The 18826-nt window shown below is 33.3% G+C and overlaps 1 protein-coding gene and 1 long non-coding RNA gene across 4 annotated transcripts in view; both read right to left on the bottom strand.

Moving 5' to 3' along the window:
• LOC126700431 (TMV resistance protein N-like) overlaps nucleotides 1–18826 on the bottom strand; it is a 168240-nt gene that overhangs the window by 124996 nt on the left and 24418 nt on the right. The gene's annotated exons all lie outside the window — the stretch shown is intronic.
• On the bottom strand, nucleotides 2–11206 carry LOC126700464 (uncharacterized). Of its 3 annotated transcripts, none has more exons than XR_007647177.1 (3): nucleotides 10596–11206; nucleotides 10159–10495; nucleotides 2–1182 (listed from the first exon to the last, which is right to left on the bottom strand). It is a non-coding gene; the product is annotated as an uncharacterized LOC126700464 (long non-coding RNA). The 3 variants fall into 3 exon arrangements; XR_007647176.1 differs by lacking the exons at nucleotides 10159–10495; nucleotides 10596–11206 and adding exons at nucleotides 5294–5541; nucleotides 5752–5976; XR_007647175.1 differs by lacking the exon at nucleotides 2–1182 and adding an exon at nucleotides 8282–9581.

Below are 18826 nucleotides of genomic sequence, written 5' to 3' on the forward strand. Positions count from 1 at the left end.
CTGTCAAGAAAAAATATAATATTTTGCATTGTGGGAGAAAATAAAAACAACAATCAAAGTATACCAAAACTTTGAACAAGTACGAGAAATTTTAATTCCTATCTTAAAATGTTAATAAATTGCATGCAGACGTTTGACATAAATTAGTCTAAAAAAGGTGCAAAGATAGCCTTTTTTCTGCCTTTGGTTTTTTGGTACAAAAATGCAGTAAGAGTTGGCTGGTAGTAAAGTTACAAGCCCCAAAAGATGTTCATAAGACTTTGAAGCGAGAGTAGCAGGGCCATTGCCTTTGCAGTGACTCCCCCAAGCACAGCATATATGAACCACTAGCGTTTTCCAACTTCCATGCACTGGTGGTCTTCAATCAGCCTTTGTTAATGCACTTTGAACGGTCAGGGATTGAGCTTCCATTCAGTTTCAAATGGCAGTAACTACAACAGACTACAATAATTATTCCTGCCAAAACTTGATTTTGCTGCATAGGGACAAAACCAATCCATTTGCAATCTCTCTGCTAGTGCTCCTCAACTGTTAGTAACTCCTCCACAACTAGATACACTAGTGCTGGTACTCACTCTCCAGCAGTTACTTTGATCCACCGCTTGTATATCATAGGCTTTTGAATACCTGCAAAACAAAAGATTTAGAGCATTAGCACTTCATAAGCAGACTGTTTTGCACTTGTAAACTTCACTTTATTGCAGAGATTATGAAAAACAATCTAGAGAATATTCTAGTTTATGAAATTCTGGATCCTCCATCTATTGAGCCAACCATTGCTTCAAAGAGGAAGGACAAAATGAAATTGGTTCTATGGGTCAAATCTGACCCAAACCATACATACCGAGCAAGACTGCACTTTGGCAATAAATAATCAAAGCACACTTAGTACAATCCACTATGTTTCATTTCCACTAATCTGTTTTAATGGCCATGTACTCTTGCCAACACTTCCACACAAAAACACATATTCAAAGAAAGCTACAAGCTCCGCATATTTCTCCATCTAAGAGCCATGAAACTCTGATGAGAATCCATTACCTGATCCCTTACTTCCAACGCATGCAGCACTTGGTAGGCTATTTTGATCAAATATCGTCCATGTGTTACATGAGGCCATATCAGTGTATCAGTTGAAATTTGAGCAGCCACTTCAGGAGAGTATAGCTCCCTAACCAGGTCCTGTTTCCAAGTCAAAGAAGCTAACTTCAAATACTTATTAACAGAAGCAGATTGTTTCGACTTCCTTAAGGATATCCCAAAATATAATACAAAAAAATGGAAATACTTCAAAAAAGAATGATTATTAAAGCGTAGCATCTTGCCACTATGAAACATAATGCACCAGTCTAAATAACAAAACTAATTAGAAAGTTTTTGAGAGAACTTAAATTCTAGATATAATAAAACAACGGTAAAAACTAGAACAAGAAGCCTTACCAATCCAAGTAGGCTACCTGACGCAGGACAACCAGAACAAAATTGAAATAACAATAAAATAAAGGGATATGACCTAGAAGTCAGCACCTAGGCCTTGCTTGGATTATTAAAGCGTAGCATCTTGCCACTATGAAACATAATGCATCAGTCTAAATAACAAAACTAATTAGAAAGTTTTTGAGAGAACTTAAATTCTAGATATAATAAAACAACGGTAAAAACTAGAACAAGAAGCCTTACCAATCCAAGTAGGCTACTTGACGCAGGACAACCAGAACAAAATTGAAATAACAATAAAATAAAGGGATATGACCTAGAAGTCAGTACCTAGGCCTTGCTTGGAGTCAACACCAAGCGGGAAAACCACTAAGAGTCAACACCTAGCGTGGACCTGGAGTCAGCATCAGACCAAAAGAGACTAAATGGCCATTTTTTCATTTATCAAAATATCAAATATCTTCTCAAGGAGTACAATAGGTTGCTTATAAAGGATTGCTAAACCCTAGTTCTAATTGGCTAGGAAACCCTAATTGCCTTATTACAAAAATAACCTTATTTCCAAATTAAAATACTAATAGCCTAATAAACTACTAGGACCTAAAACATAAAAATACAATTGACTTGCAAACATAAATAATACTAAATAATAATCTTTTTGCGTCTTCTGCATCACTACCTTCTCCAATTTTCAACCTTGTCAGCACAGTTGCTTACGCACCAGATGATATGATTAGCAATTTATAGTTAAGTCTGCTGTATGGGCAGAATTCTCTACTGTCTACTGTTGTCTTTTACTTCTAATTCTACTTGAGTCTCTTTGACAGGCTATAACCTAATTAAGTTACGATTTGGAGATAGGTCTCTTGGTTTGTTTCATCATGTGAAATAGGCACAGTCAGCTTTGCCTGCTCATGATCTGAAATTGGCATGGACAACTTGCAATGAATAATTTAATTCAGAGCAGAAGTTTTTAAAAAGGTGGAGAAACTTTCAAGTACATCAAGAGGCAAAAGCACAAAAGTCTTATGGTAAAAACTTACATAATCAAAGAGCCGCTACATGTTAAAAGAAATTTAAACTGTTAATATTATAGATTAATGAGGAAATTCATGTCGCAGCACCCATTTTCTTTCAAACTACACTGATATATATATATATATATATAATTAAAAAAAAAAATTTATGAAACTCCTAAATGTTTTAAAAGAATAAGGAAACCGGGGGGGGGGGGGGGGAGGAGGAATATCTAGCAACAAAAAGTAGAGAAAGAAGGGATTGCAATATTATTAAGGTCTCACCAATGTTCCTACACAGGCATTACATAAGACAATAACATGTATCATGATTTCATGGCTAAGGCCATTCAAATATACTTACTATTCAATGCTCTATTATGGTAGATCATTGATTCATCGTAACATGTCCAACAATCGAGTAATATATAGTTGTTCATAGCATTGTTTTGGTAAAGATAAAATTGGAATCAAATGCTTTTTACCTTGAAGATTGTCTCTTGCGAGAGCTTTTTATATAGTTGGTTACTGCACATCTATGAACAAGCTTAGGTTCCTAATGAAGATAGCTTAAGCAAATTACCAAAAACATAACTGATGCTATGGCCTATGGATCAATCAATTATGTACAATGTTGATGATATTTGGATATATCAAGAACTCGGTTGAATGATTTGGTTAATTGCATATCCACATTAATTACTCATAAAAGTACGTTATGATCAAGCTCCTATTGTTTGAAATTTGAACATTCACTAACTGAGATTTGATTCTAAAGTTTGTTGTAGGAGAAACTGTCACATGGCCAAGAGAGAAGACAAGTGCATGCACGTATGCTTCTGATTTTCACTCGATCTAATAGATTGCAGGGTAAAATCTGCACTCTTGTTCATGTATAGATCACAATTAGAATGATTAGTTTGGAAAGACATAGCATCTAGCTTCCTCATAGAAGATTTTCTATGGTTTTGTAATAACCTTCAACCAAAGAAAATGCACTTTATCTGTTTAAGAGTTCAGCTGATTTTTCTATCCTTGTTTCTTTTTCTTTGAAATTTTTATTATTTTAATGTAGGATAGCAATTATAAAAGTTATTAAAATCATTTGTATTAGCATGTTTGAGGACATCGTTACTGTAATTCTCATAATACAACAAACTTTAGAATCAAATCTCAGTTAGTGAATGTTCAAATTTCAAACAATAGGAGCTTGATCATAACGTACTTTTATGAGTAATTAATGTGGATATGCAAATCATTGACCAAATCATTCAACCAAGTTCTTGATATATCCAAATATCATCAACATTGTACATCAATGGGGCAAGTCCAACAATCCTACATCAATGGGGCAACCAACACAAATCACTGAACCAAAATTACCCTAATCATTGTTTATTTTATAAAACTATTTTTTCTTTTTCTTTTTTTTGGGATTAAAAGAGTAGCTTCAAGAATGGGGATGATTCTTTTACAAATTGAACCAATCCATAAGATTTAATAATACGCATATTAAATTAACTAGGTGTACTACTATGTGTTTTTTGATCAAGGAAACAGACCAGATGAGAGCTGGAATAAGTGCCAATAATGAAGCTAAAGCACAGCTAGTAAAATTATATTTTGAAGTTAAACTTAATTAAGTAAAAGTGTCCAAAGGAAAGAAAAAAATATAGTGCAGCAATCAGCAAAACTTTAAGAAAAAATATAATTGATTAAGAAAAAAGGACAAGAAGTTCAACAATCTTTAATGATTCTTTTGTTGTAATAAGTGCCAATAATGAAGACAAGCTGCAGCTAGCAATATACGATTTAGAATTTAAAATTAAATCAAACATAAGTTCAAGCATATGCCAAAGGAAAGGAAAAAAGATGATGCAGCAACCAACAAAACTAAGAGTAAGAAGAAAGACAATGACTTAGAGGTAATCAATTTTTGTACGAGTGAAGTAAGGGGCAAATTCTCTGTGCAATGGTTTTTCAAATCTTGATTTTGTACCACACTTTTGCTTGACACATTCATTTTTGGAGAAGCAGAATTCTGCAGACTTCAGCTTCAACTTCAGCACATGCCTCCCTCCACTCACTAACTCAATACCAATAAAACCCCCAAAATACAAGATACAATGAAATTGAAAGATTTAAATACATCAAAATTTGACATTGAATCAGCCAACGCTCTAAGATCCTAACACAAACAAAATGGTACTTAATGCTTTTAGCTATGAAGATTGTCTCCTGTGAGAGCATCTTAAATAGTTGGTGGTTTCACATCTATTAACATATAGGTACAAGCATCATAGGTTTCTAATGAAGATAGTTTAATCAGATTAGAGGAAATTTTGCATTTCCAAATAAATTTCTCATAAAAGTAAGTTATGATCAAGCTCCTCATAGTTTGAATTTAGGAACATTCACTAACTACGATGTGATTCTAAAGTTTGTTGCATTGTGACAATTACAATAACAACGTCCACAAAGTTTCTAAAATGCATATATACAATATTTTAGTAACATTAAAAACTGTTGTCCTAGTTTAAAATAATAAAAATTTCAAATTTATTCAATTCTCAGAATTTTTTACTCTTTCATTGATATTTAAATATTAAAAAAAAACAATAAAAAATCAACTTATATTGAGCTGGACTACTCATTAGTTCCAAAATTTTTGGGAGAAATGCTTAATTCTTGTTGTTAGATGTATTATAAATAAAAATTTGATGTACTGTTATTAGTATTCTTGATGCTTATCTCAAAAATAAAATAAAATCATATGCGTAATGCTGTAGGAAGAGTTGTTTGAAACATTTTAAATAAAGAAATATGTTAAATTAAATTACCTATTTTGTAAATGCCATCCAGAGATATTGGCAACTTCTTTCAAAGCATCTTTCCACCTTTGCACCTCCTTTAGATTCTTCTTAAAACGGATTTCATGTTTAACAAAGGCTCGAACTGTGTTCCTTTGTATCCGTATATCAGATGGATCCACTTTGTACAAAATTGCCTCTGAAACTGAGGAAAGCGTCATATTTCCATGTTGCTGTTGAAGGACATGATGACCAATCTTTTTGGGTACTCATGAAAGCTGCTGAAAATATACCGGTAAATCTTGAAACACAAAATAGATTTTTTTTTTTTATAAAAAAAGTACTATCAATTAAGACTGAAGAAAAAAAATTAAATGGAAAGATAAATTAGAGAAGAAGAAAACCATTTGATGCGTATTTTTCATTTCAAAGAGGGAATAATATGAGAGAAATAAATGAGATGGGTGTGTGCAAAAGTGAAAACTTACTTATTTGTGAAATGGAATTGCAGTACTGATCGTGAAAGCTAGAAGCCCTCTTGAAACATTAATTCCCTCCTTAATTAAGGAATAGGCACTGTAATTTCACACAGAGGCGTGGGGACTCAACACAAGTATTTTTTGCGTTTTTGTTTTTAAGTAGAGTGGAGTAGGCGTGCAAGGTGTCCGCTCCTTCCTAGAAAATTTTAGCAAAACGATGACCCAGTGAAGTTTAGCTGATCGATAAGAGAAATGTTATATTACTGCAATTTCACGACAAATTGTAAGTTGTTATTTGGTGAAAAAAAAAAAAAAAAAAAGTAGTGGCCACATATTAAAACTAATATTACCTAAGTTTTGTTGCCAATATATTATGTTCCTAGGATTACTTAAACAATAAAATTAAAAAAAAAATGATAAAAATATTACAAGTTTTACTTAATGAAGTTTATAAAGATTTCAACTATTTTATAACTGAATTTTGAATTGTCTATTTCTAATTGGTAACAATTTTGTTTGTAAGATCAACATAGTAAAACTTGTAGTACTTTTCAGCATGAAATATAAAATAAAAATAGTGTTAAAAAAAATCAATAGTTGAGAAAAAGAATTTTGAACCATAAATATCTTAGTTAAAAACATAAACAAACAAAAAAGAATTGTTTTTGTTTTTTAAAAATTTAGAAAAACACCGAAAGCATCGGTTGACTAACAAAAACCTTTAGTTCCTTTTACTTTAGAATATAGCAGTTTCTCCATTAAATTTCCGTGATATGTACTTTGTCCCTTGTGCTATTGTTTTTCGTGAGTTAAACGGAAAATTTGAATTAAAATTTTTTTTTTGGTCCAAAGCCACATTAATTTCGTTTTAATACCCATGTTATTTTGCTATAATTAAAGGGATATTGAAAATATTGAATTTTTCCATAACACTATTGTGGGAATTTTACAATCCCAGCTTCAAAAACATAAACGGGCTTTTTTTTAAAAAAAAAAAATTTTAATTCCATATGGATATGGCAATACACATACCATCTAACACACTTGAAATTAAGGACCAAATTTGATAGATTGTGATAATTTTTTTTTTGGTAGTAATTTTTTTGATAGGTTAAGCTATTTTATAGTTGTACTCTGGTTATGCAATTTATTATAAACCTAGTTTAAAACACTATTATTACTGTTTTCGTGTGTGTTCTAATAAGTATTATTATTTATTAAAAAAAATAGGGATGTTTATCCCATATTGGTTGTATGTGTCTAGTGTCCACTGTTTATAACCTCGGTCTACAACTACAGAGGTTATGTCATTTTGTAGTTGTACTATGGTTATGTAATGTATTATAAATTCGGTTTAAAACACTATTATTGCTATTTTCGTATATATTCTAATAAGTATTACCAAATAAGTAATTTATCAAAACTAAAATGTTGCATCCATTTAATTTTACCAGTTAACTTTTTTCAAATAATAGTAAGAGAAAAACTTTTGTAATTTGCCAATCACAATTGGTAAGTATAAATTGTATCAGAGAAAAAACAAAAATGAGACACAAAATCCAGGAAAAAATATTTATGTTCCTCCCCTTTCCCTCTGCTTTCTCGTCATCCAAATAGAAATTGAAACACAAACTAAATATAATTTTTTTTTTAAAAGAAAGAAGAAGAAGAAAGAAAACAGAGAATTCGCACAAAACATTGCATAAGAGAATAGAGAGGACCTTGAGGATGCGGACCACGTTGTCAAGGTCAAGGAGACGAATAGGCTTGAAACAAACAATTGGCGGTAAAAAAAGAAAAGAAAAATTCCGTGTGCTCAGTTTGAGAAAGAAAAAAAAAATAGAGAGACAATAATTGAAGAGGAAAACTATTGTAGTATTTAAGTTGGAGAGTTAAGGAAAGTTGTAGAAAGTTTCCTGATTGATATTGCCTTTACTATTTATTACCATATTTTATCTTTGTTTGCTTTTCTCTTACCTATCCCAATCCTAAAAAAATCAAAGTTACTGTCTTTTTGAGTTTCTCTCTACCATATCTCTATTATATTACCCAATTTATTATTTTTCTTGATTACTTGCTATTAATTATTTTAAAGTTCATTTCTTTCAGTCTATGTCAATAGTATACCGTTTTGCAGTGTTGGGAAGTTCCTGATCGTTTCTAAATAGATTTTACATTTTTTTTTTTTTTGATAAATTGGGATTTTTTTTTAAAGACAATTTGGGAAGGTCACATTTTACTCATATTTTTTGTCAGGTTTGAATTTTTTGTCTTTGCTTTTTGAGTAGCAGATAAGATAGACTATAGTACAAATTCTATAGAACAAAACAGCATGGTCACTCTTAATTAGTTCTAAAGAGTAACGACTATTTCTATAACATCACATGAACTCTCTCACAGAGTTGTCATTACTCGTTGGTGCCAATCATGCCATGGCGATGCTCAAAGTCAGAAAGAAGAAAGAAAGAAGAAGGACAAGTCCAAACTCCACGATTAAAAAAATGTATATAAGATTTACTCAGCTAGAGCCATTTTATAGTTTATTGAAATGCCCTTATTTAAATTAACAGGAGAATTTTACATAGATTTTCTCAGAGAGAAACGAATATCTTCTATAATGTCTTAAAATGCAGACACTACAAAGCCATAAATTAGTCTAAAAAATCTGTAGTGACAACTTTTTTGGTTTTCTGATACAGTAATGCCAGAAGAGTTGCCTAGTAATAAAGTTGCAAGCTCCAAAAGAAGCTCCTTTGAAGCAAGAGTAGCCAGGCCCTTGTCGCAGTGACTCTCCTATGCACAGCATATATACACTACTAGTGTTCTTCATTTTCCATCTTCCATGCACTTGTGGTCTTCAATCATCGCATGAAGTTGCCAAGGAACCTTCTTTCCCAAACGGAGGTCCTCCACTCCTTCAGTACTTATTGAAACAAGTCTGCAAAAACCAAGCTGTATGGACTTAGTTAATGCTTTTCGAACAGCTGGGCGTCAAGCTTCCATTCAGTTGCAAGTGGCAGAAAGGTTTTCCTGCTAAAACATGATTTTGCTGCATAGGCACAAAACCAACCCATTTGCACTCTCTCTGCCAGTGCCCCTTAACTGTCAGCAACACCTGCTATCCCTCCACAACTAGATACACTCTTGCTGATACACTCCTACAATTAATCTGACCCACCACTTGTACATCATAGGCTTGTGCATACCAGCAAAACAAAAGCTTTACTGAGCATTATCACTTCATAATCAGACTATTCTGCACCCTCAAACCTCACTTTATTGCAGTGATACCCAAGGCCTGCAGAGTTATGATAAACAATCTGGGGATCATAACAGATTTTTGTTAATGAAAATTTGGATCCTTTGTTTACTGAGCCAACCATTGCTTCAAAGAGGAAGGACAAATGAACTCAGTCCTGAGGGTCAAATCTGACACAAACCATACAGACCAAGCAAGACTGCACTTCAGGAATAAATTATCAAAGTTTTCCTCTTCTTCATTGCATAAGACACAGTATCAATCACTATGTTTCATTTCCACTATTCTGTTTCTATGGCTAAGTACTCTTCCCAAAACTTCCAAACAAAAACTCTTAACTTCAAAGGAAGCTTCAAGCTCCACAGATTTCTTCAAAGAAGGGCTATAACCCTACGATGAGAATCCATTATCTGAGTTTCCCTTATTTCCAATGCATGCATCAATTGGTAGCCTATTTTGACTGCACATTGACCATGTGTTACATGAGGCCATATCAGCATATCAGAAACTCCTCACCTCCAGATACAGCAAGCTAAATTTGAGCATCCACTTCGGGAGTGTATAGCTCCCTAACCAGGTCCTGTTTCCAAGTCTAAGTGTAAAGTTAAGTTCAAATACCTACTAACAAAAGCATATTGTTTTTACTTCCTTAAGAATAAAGCAAAATATCAACAACAAAAAAATTGTAAATACTTCTAAAAAGAAGGGCAATGATATAGCATCTTTCCACTATGAAATATAATATGTAATGACCCCGCCCAATTGTGTAGATATTGTCCACTTTGGAGCCCATATCCCTTACGCTTTTGTTCTTCCCCCAAAGCACACAGTAATGGGGAAAAAGGCTTTTACACATTAAAGGAAGATCACTCCTTATAAACGCATCCCCATGTGCTTCCCTAGGCGATATGGGATTCCATGGGGATGTGTTTATAAGGAGTGATCTCCTTTTAATGTGTAGAGGCCTTTTTCTCCATTGCTGTGTGCTTTGGGGAGAGAACAAAACCATTATGGGTATAGGCCACAAAGAGGACAATATCTACTTAGTTGGGGCAAGGTCGTTACATAATACGTCAGGCTAAATAAAAAGACCAATGAGAAAACTTAAATTCTAGATATAATACAACAACAAAAACGACTAGAACAAGAGGGCTTACCTATCCAAGTAGGCCACCTTCTCCATTTTTCAACCTTGTCTATACAGTTGCTTGCCTGCTTGGGTTTGATTACTGTAAAGATGAATATGCACCAGATGACAGAGTTAGTAATTTATAGTTTAGTCTGTTGTATGGTCAGAATTCTCTACTGTCTACTGCTGTCTTTTAATTCTAATTCTACTTGAGTCTATATGATGGTATATAGCCTAATCAAGTTACTATTTGGAGATAGGTCTTTTGGTTCGTTCCATCATGTGAAATGGGCATGGTCAGCCAAGGAGCCATCTTTCCCAAACAGAGTTCCTCCACTCCTCTACTACTTATTGAAGGAGCAAATCTGCAAAAAGCAAGTTGTATAGCCTTAGTTAATGCTTTTCGAACAGCCAGGCATCTAGCTGCCTGCCAAGGTTGCATATGGCAGAACTGCAACCACCTACCAAAAATTTTCCTGCCAGTGCTTGATATAGCTACAGCCAAAATCAACCCATTCATACCCTCTCTGCCAGTGTCCCTCAAAGCAACACTTAGCAATCCTCCACAATTAGACACACTTGCCTTGGTACATTCCTGCAGTTGCTCTGATCTGCCTGGTGCATTATAGATTTATACATACCTGCAAAACAGAGCTTTACTAAGCATTAGCAGTTCTGAAGCAGACATTTTTGTACCCTCAAACATCATTTTAGAGAACATCACATGCATATTCCAGTTTGTGAAAGGTTAAAATCCTCCATCAATTGTGGCAATCACTGCTTCAAAGAGCAAGGATAAATGAACTCAGTTCTAAGGGTCAATTCTGAACCAAACAATACAGATCAAGACAGCACTGCAGGAATAAATGATCCAAGTTTTTCCCTTCCTCATTGCATAAGACACAACTACTATAACTCACTATGTTTCATTTTCACTATTCTGTTTTAATCGGTTAAGTCCTCATGCCAAAACTTCCACAAAATAAATAAATAAAATAACTTCAAACTTCAAAGGAAGCTTCATGATCCACAAGATTTCTCCATCTAAGAGTTATGACCCTTAAATTAGAATCAATTGTCTTTGTTAAGGATTGGTAATTGATGCAATCCTTATATATAAGTTGGGGTGGGCTCCAATTAGTCTCTAAATTTTAAAAGTTTGAATTAAACGCATGAAATTTTAAATTGTTTCAGTTTGACGCCCTTAATGAATCACTTTAGGCCATGTAAAGCTTTAAGATGTACACTATATGTAAATTGTAAAATTATATGACAATCAGTAATTTAGGTATTGCAACAAAAAAGTTCACAATAAAATTGATATTACAACTCCATATGGCAAACTTATATAATTTAGCTAAATTATTCTAATTATATAATTTAGTTTATTTAGCTATTATAAAACAATTATATAATTTAAATATATAACTATAAAACATATATATATATATATATATATATATATATATATATATATTTATATATATCAACTTAAGAATTTTACTAAACCGTTATGTTGACATGATTTTTTTTTAATAAAAGAATGTTGACTTCAAATGATAACAAAAAATAAACTGATTTGCTATTTTATATTTTTCATTATCATTTTATATGAAGGATATAAAACGTTTATGGGACCTCAAATGATTACCAAAGTAAGTGATTTTTTTTTTTTTTCATTTTTTTTACTTGCATTGTAAAAATATTTATGGGGAGAAATTAATTGTCTCTAATAGGTAATAATTCAAATAAAAATGGGAAGGAATAAATGAGTTTTGACAAGCTTTTTAAAGTAATTTTAAAATGGGATGGTATACATTTAAACGAACTCATTTATTTAGGAGTAATTAAGGAGGCTCATTATTATCAAAAAAAAAAAAAATTAAGGAGGCTCATTACTCTATAATTAAATGATAAATAAGTAATAAACGTAAAATGCGTCAAACATGTATGATATGTATAAATTGTTGTTTGCCATATAAAGTTGTAAGTTTGTATCATTTTAAAAAATGGCTTCCATCATTGTTGTATTTCTTGATTAAGGGATGCACATCATTTCATTGCCAATTTTAGAATCCAACTTTTATGATTATATATATGAAAAAAGAGTAATGTTAAAGCCACAAAACATATGAGAGAGAGTGATATTAATTATGATGGATAATCAACATTTATGATATTGAAAGCCAATGATAAGAATAGAAATATAAATATTGTTGTGTGTGCCTGTCCATGATGTATTAATTATGATGGATAATCAACATTTACGATATCAAAAGCTAGTAATAAGAATTGAAATATAGATATTGTTGTGCACATATACTATCTCATAGTTTTAATATATTTATTAATACTATTTCTTTATGTGACATTTAAAAGTTATGAGTTATCATGTGAGGTGGAGTAATTCATCATCAAAATTCAATGTTGATTTCCATAAATAAATAATAAAAAAAAAAATCCAATGTTGATATTATGTCTTCTTCGTTTTTTAGTGGGAGATATTATGTCATTTGACCCCTAATAATTTATTCTAGTTAGCTTGCTGAGTTGTAACGATAATTTCTTCTTATTTATCAGCATGGTCTATCTTCTATTATGTAATACCTCAGCATATCCCATTCTCCAAATTAGGTAATTAACCTGACCATTATTGCCATATCCACCATATAATTAATTGTCTATATATGGATAATGCTGTTACTCCATAAGTCATTTAAACTGTTCTATATATAAATATTGCTATGCTCATACAAGTATCTACCATTGTAACCCAAATAAAAGTATTAGAGAGAGACACACACACACAACAGAGGAGAACATGAACAAGTTGGCTGTCCTTGTCGTGGTTTCTTTTGTTCTTGTATCAAGTCTACTTAACGTTTCTCAAGGTAAAGCTATTTTGATCATTTTTGTCAAATTTAAGCTTTGTTTTGTCACCTCAATTTTACAGAAAGTCATGAACTGTTGATTACTCAAATGATATATATATATATATCTACCTCTATTTGCAAAAATAATGTGTCTATATTTATCTCTTGAATCTGATTTTATAGGTGATGATCAGCCTCGTTGCCGCGAATAGATTATTGTACCGGGCACATGTGCCCAAATCAATTGCGGAGCAAGCTTTCCAGCGAGTGCACAAGCCAGGAACTGCTCTTGCCGACCAGCTTCTGCTCAGCAAAGCAGATGTGAATGCGATGTCGTCACTTGCGGAGAAGATAACACCATTAAACCAACCTCTTTGGGCGTTCATTAGTCCTCTGATGTTGTCCACTTTAAGAGGTCCCTATAAATGTTATCATGTTTAGTTCACATTCATGAACTTCATAATCAACCACTGTAATAGCAATAACAGTACTGGACTCTTTCGATTATCGAAAACTAGACTCTTTCTGCCTCTAATGCAATACCGTTCCTACAGCATGTTGCTTTTCATGATAACAGTAATAACAGCTATAAACAAGAGTTCAAATGACTACATGATCTTCTTAATTAAATCACTTAAAATGAAAACAGGTAAAACATATTAAAGCCAAACAGTATCTCAAAATTACATTGTTGCAACATAAACTGTTACATTTCATTAAGATAACTCGAACTTGTTATCGCATTGAGTTTTCGTAATCACAAAGATTAACTGCACATATACAACTACTATCTTAGTAAATTATGATCCTCTACCACAGGTTATGTTTCCAAACCCTGAATTGAAACTCACCGTGCAATTTTTTTTTCTTCTTCTTCTTCTCCATCTCAGTGTTCTCACTTATTGAATTTCACAATAAACAAAGTAAAACACACACACACAAAAAAAAAAAGGTGGAAAACAGAACAAAGAGAGAAAGCAACAGAAATTTGATTACAACCAGAGATCTGTTTATATAACTAACAAACTACCCGTTGTAACTCTTAACAGAACTAACAGAATTTACAAATAACGTGGAGCCAATGAGGCATTGACATCTGGCAAGGACCGATGACTGCTTAAGTGAATAGTTCCAATCAAGGAAATGGCGTCTCTTCTTGAATGACAAAACGATGTCGTTTCATAAAATAAAAGTAGTAACTGAAAACAAAATGCCGTCGTGCCATTAAATTTGAAAAGCGGTGCCATTTAACTTAAAGAGCCGTTAAATTCAAAACAGGAACCTCCGTGGTGGGCTTTTCATGTTTCAAAGAAGAATAATCATAAACAACAACTTGCACTACTCTAGTGATTTCTTGTTAAATTTAAGAATGGGCATTGGGTTTTGGAATCAAAGAGACATAGTGAAGTGCAAGCATGCACAACCTCGGTTTTGCAGTGAGGTTAACAACTCAGTTGTTTAAACAAAGTAGGTGTGAAAGTGAGTAGTGAGCCCAAAGCACAAAAGTCATATTGTGAAAACTTCCATAATAAGGAGAAATGTTATGTATAAAATGAGTTTAAACAATTAATAACACAGATCAACAATGCAATAGCAGTTATAGGCTACCACACTTTCCATTTAAATTGACGTTATATGTACTAACTCCTGAATGTGTGAAAATAAAATCCAGGGGGAAACTAAATAAAGAAAAAACGAAAATATAATTTACAAAATGCATAGGAAAAAGATATGACACGTTTAATTGAAATTCAAATATAAGGTGTCAACCATGCCTCTGCACAAGCATCACGTGGGATGATGAGGTGTAAGATGTTTTCCTAACAATGGAAGCAAATGGCTAAGGCCATTTTGTACTTTGTGTTCAATACAATCTATTATTCATAGTATTTTTTTTCATTAGTGTTTTTTTTTTTTTTTTTTTATTTGAGATAAAAGATAGAGATTTTCGTTAGTGACATTACTACATTTCTGAAATTTTTCTTCAATTGTAATCATAAATTCATGGAATTCTACTTTATTCATTTTGAAAAACATGTCATGCAAACAAAATGAGGTTGAGCTTGTGAATTTCTAAAATGAAGACAGTTAGGGCAGTGAGAAGGGTGGGGAGAGATTCAGAGTTTGCAAACTCTGCTGATCTAAGTACTATCCTTAGATTTGGGAACCCAGAAGCAGGAGGATTGAGAAAAATATTACCTATCAAACTCAGAGACACTAACATTGTAGAGAAGAGACAGAAAGGCAGCCCCACCAATGGTTTAGTAATGGTTAGATCGAGATTTTGCAAAACATGTGGAATGGTGGCGCGGACCTAGTGTCAATGTAGAAGGGAAGACATTTGATGAGGCAATAGATCCGCAATGTGCATAGGGGTATGAGATTTGAAATGGCATAGCTAAGAGTCCAAATTCTGGACATTACATCCACAAACCTAAGATTTTGATTCTGCCACCCAAAGTATGGGTCCAAGTCAAGAATAGCGACAAAGAGTTCAGAGATGCCTCCACCCCCTTGACAGAAAACTTGTGGACTTGGGTTGGTAGAAACGAGACGATGTGGCAGTGTTACTGAGGGCATTTTTGTCGAGCAAATGAGAGGGAACTCTGCAAGACCTCACTCTCAAATTTCTCTGCCTCTCTCTAATTCTCCATCCTCTCCACTCATTTTTCTTCCGATTCAGTATGTGTGTTTCACTTTGTGGAGTTTCTATGCTTAATGAAATCTGAGGGTGTGAAGTTTAACTTTAAATGGAAAGAAACAACATAAGATAGGACAATAAACCAGTATGTTTGGCAGCAAAAACGTTCCAGTTTTGATGTATACTTGCTTTCAAGCAGATTATTTCTTTTGCTATTTAAACAAGAACAAGAAGCTTTTTGTTGCAATTCTTTGTTCGTCCTAGTCAAATTGCTTGGAGTCTCATTGACAAATCTAATCAAACATATGGTAGGCAATCCATTAATAAATGCACACATGAAAAAGTTGATTAAGAAGAAAGACAATGACTTGCAGGAAAAAAAGTTGATTAACCTTCAAGGTCACTTTCACTTGGCTCTTCATGACATTCTTTGTACTCGCTTGACTCCTCATTGTCTGAGTTACTGTGAGCCATAAATTCTGTGAGTCTTTCAATCCTTTTTGGGTGAGGTTCGTTATTAGAGCTTCCAGCCTCATCATAGTCATCTCGGGCTCGTTTGACTTTGTAACCTTCCGCTGCCGTCATCGAATTGTCGAAATTATGATGTCTTTGAGTCATAGTTCAATTAAGATCTTCGATGTCTTTCTTGTATACCAATCACAACCCACATTTCTTCACATCCAAGCCCCTACCATCAATTCTAACCCCAATCTAACTGAATCCATTTGCATCACATTCCCACACTAATTTTATGTCTAACTCCTCCCACTCAATATTGTTAGTGTGCGGTCCGAAAGTCATTTCTTTTTCGTCGGCTATCAAATAACAGGAAATTGAACAGTCTTTGTGGATTTGGTGACGTGGAAGAGAACAAAATACAACACAAATAGCAATCCCCATCCACTCATTACACAAAATAGAATAAGGTTCTTGTATACTAACTTCATTCCCAATTCTTTGATGTCTAAACTACTCTGGAATTTCACTTCCAGGAATAACAATGTCAAATCTGTTGTGAAGAAAGAGTCCCTGAAACATACCACACATGTTGTTTAGAACTAAGAAGGAGAGAGAGAGAGAGGTTGCTTTCTAATCACTGCAAAAAACAAGTGGATGAAGCATTGTTTGTCAGCCAATTTACTGCAATTCGAAAGGAGTAGCGCTCGATTACCTAAAGAATTTAGTTTCAATGGATCTGGTACTGTTTCCAGTGAGGTACAACCATATCCCCAAATATAACAAATATTTAATGGAGGCTTAGGCAATAATCAAAGATTCTTGCAATTCTCCACGCGCAAAATAATCAAATTAGATAATTGAGAAATGCTTTTCGGAAGGCAACCAAAATTATTTCCACTTAAGTTTAATTTTTTTAGAAAGAATAAGCAACCAAAATCACTAGGGATTGCCTTGAGATTGCAATAACTTAGATCCAAATTGGTCCAAGAACACAAACCCGATAGAGAAGGTGATAACAAGCTCATGGGACTAGGACTTCTCGCCTTAAATCCACCAAAAACTAGTTTTTTAAGCGTTTGAAAAGGAGCATTAGAATAAGGCATAAGTCTTGTAACAGTTCCACTCACATCAACGTTCTCTACACTTTCAACCGTCCCCAAGTTCTCTAGTCGTTTGCAAAGTTTTAAGCATCCGGAAAGATTGACATTTTCAAGCGTCTTCATATTAAAAAATGTGCTAGGTAGAGACATGAGATTTTTGCAATCTCTTAAACCCAATGAGGTGAGACTAGTCAAATTCCCAATTGATGTTGGTAATTTTGGGTCTGGTTTAGATTAGCATTTCAACTCAAATAGCACAACTCCTTTTAATAATTTAAAAAAATTTATGTATTTTAAAATTGTTAACTTGATTCATTTTAGATTTAGAGACTTGGTATAATTTATATAGTTTGATTTATTTTAATATTTTGATTTTTTTTAATATAATTCAAATATTTGGCTATATTGTAATATTTTTTTCAATAATGAATTTAAGTGATTTAATGATATTATTTTATTAGACCTTACCAAACCAAATGGCTCCAATCTGACCCTTACAGGTTGGGTTGAGTTGAATTTTAAAGCTATTTTGGGTTATGTTAGTTTGGATGAGAAATTTCTCAACTTGATGAGGTCAATATAGAATAAAAAGTTTCTCAAACCTAAGACAATCATGTACACGCTATGTTTTTTAGTTTGGTCATGTCATTTTACTAAAAGCAATCATTTTAAATTTTATAGACTAAAATTGTTTATGGGCTATATAGTTTAGACCAACGGTGTATTTGACCCTAAAATAAAAACAAAATATCCCCTCTCTGTAAACGCAATTGAATGACAATGACAACAGCGAAGAAGAAGAAGTTGGTGTCATCGGCGGCATGGAGGGGCGAAGAGGAAGCCACAGAAGAGTTCCAAGACGACAACGATTGATGATTCCCTTGTCGAGGTAACTACCAGGTCTCTGTTTTGTGGTTTTTCTTTTTGTTTCTTGATGATTTGTGTTCCCGTATCTAAAATTTCAGGACTTGCTGTATCCAATACCCTTTGTCTTCTGCAAAAGACAGCACTTTTTTCTGTCCACAATAGAGAGACCACTTAAAAGAGTTTCGGCTTCTAACTCACTAGCATAAATGAGGGAGAGACCATTATAGTGTTAGAAGACTATTATAGCTTGCATCTTCTAGGGTGGATTTCCTATAAGTGTATATTGCCAAAATGGGCCATTATCAGCAAAGAGTGAGACCAGGTTTACTGATGAGACTGTCAGTCGTTATCATGTTCTGGAAGTCGTAAGATGCCTCGTCTTTTATGTATTCAATTTGATTTGGAAATTATGCTATTTTATTTTCTTCGGGCAGAATTCCTTTTTATTTATTTTTTATTGACAGTATTGGTTGGCTGTTAATATGATTGAAGCCTCAGTTTCATGAAGTGTGGTTATATATTTGAATCTTCCATGATTGTAGATCACTGAAATTATAGCATGTTCTGTTTTCCTGTCAATTGACATTTTTATAGCTTATGCGTCATTCACCGCTTGAAGTTACAGTTTACTAGTTTACGTCTTTGTTTATTTGGTTCTCAATAATATCTTTACTACTCTATTTTCTTAAGGTCCCTCCCCCTTGGGGGCGGGCCATCTAAATCCATTCATAATCGAGTTTGAGGTGTAATACATCT

The sequence above is a fragment of the Quercus robur genome, chromosome 9 (genome assembly GCF_932294415.1).
Source record: "Quercus robur chromosome 9, dhQueRobu3.1, whole genome shotgun sequence".
In the NCBI taxonomy this organism is placed as follows: domain Eukaryota; kingdom Viridiplantae; phylum Streptophyta; class Magnoliopsida; order Fagales; family Fagaceae; genus Quercus; species Quercus robur.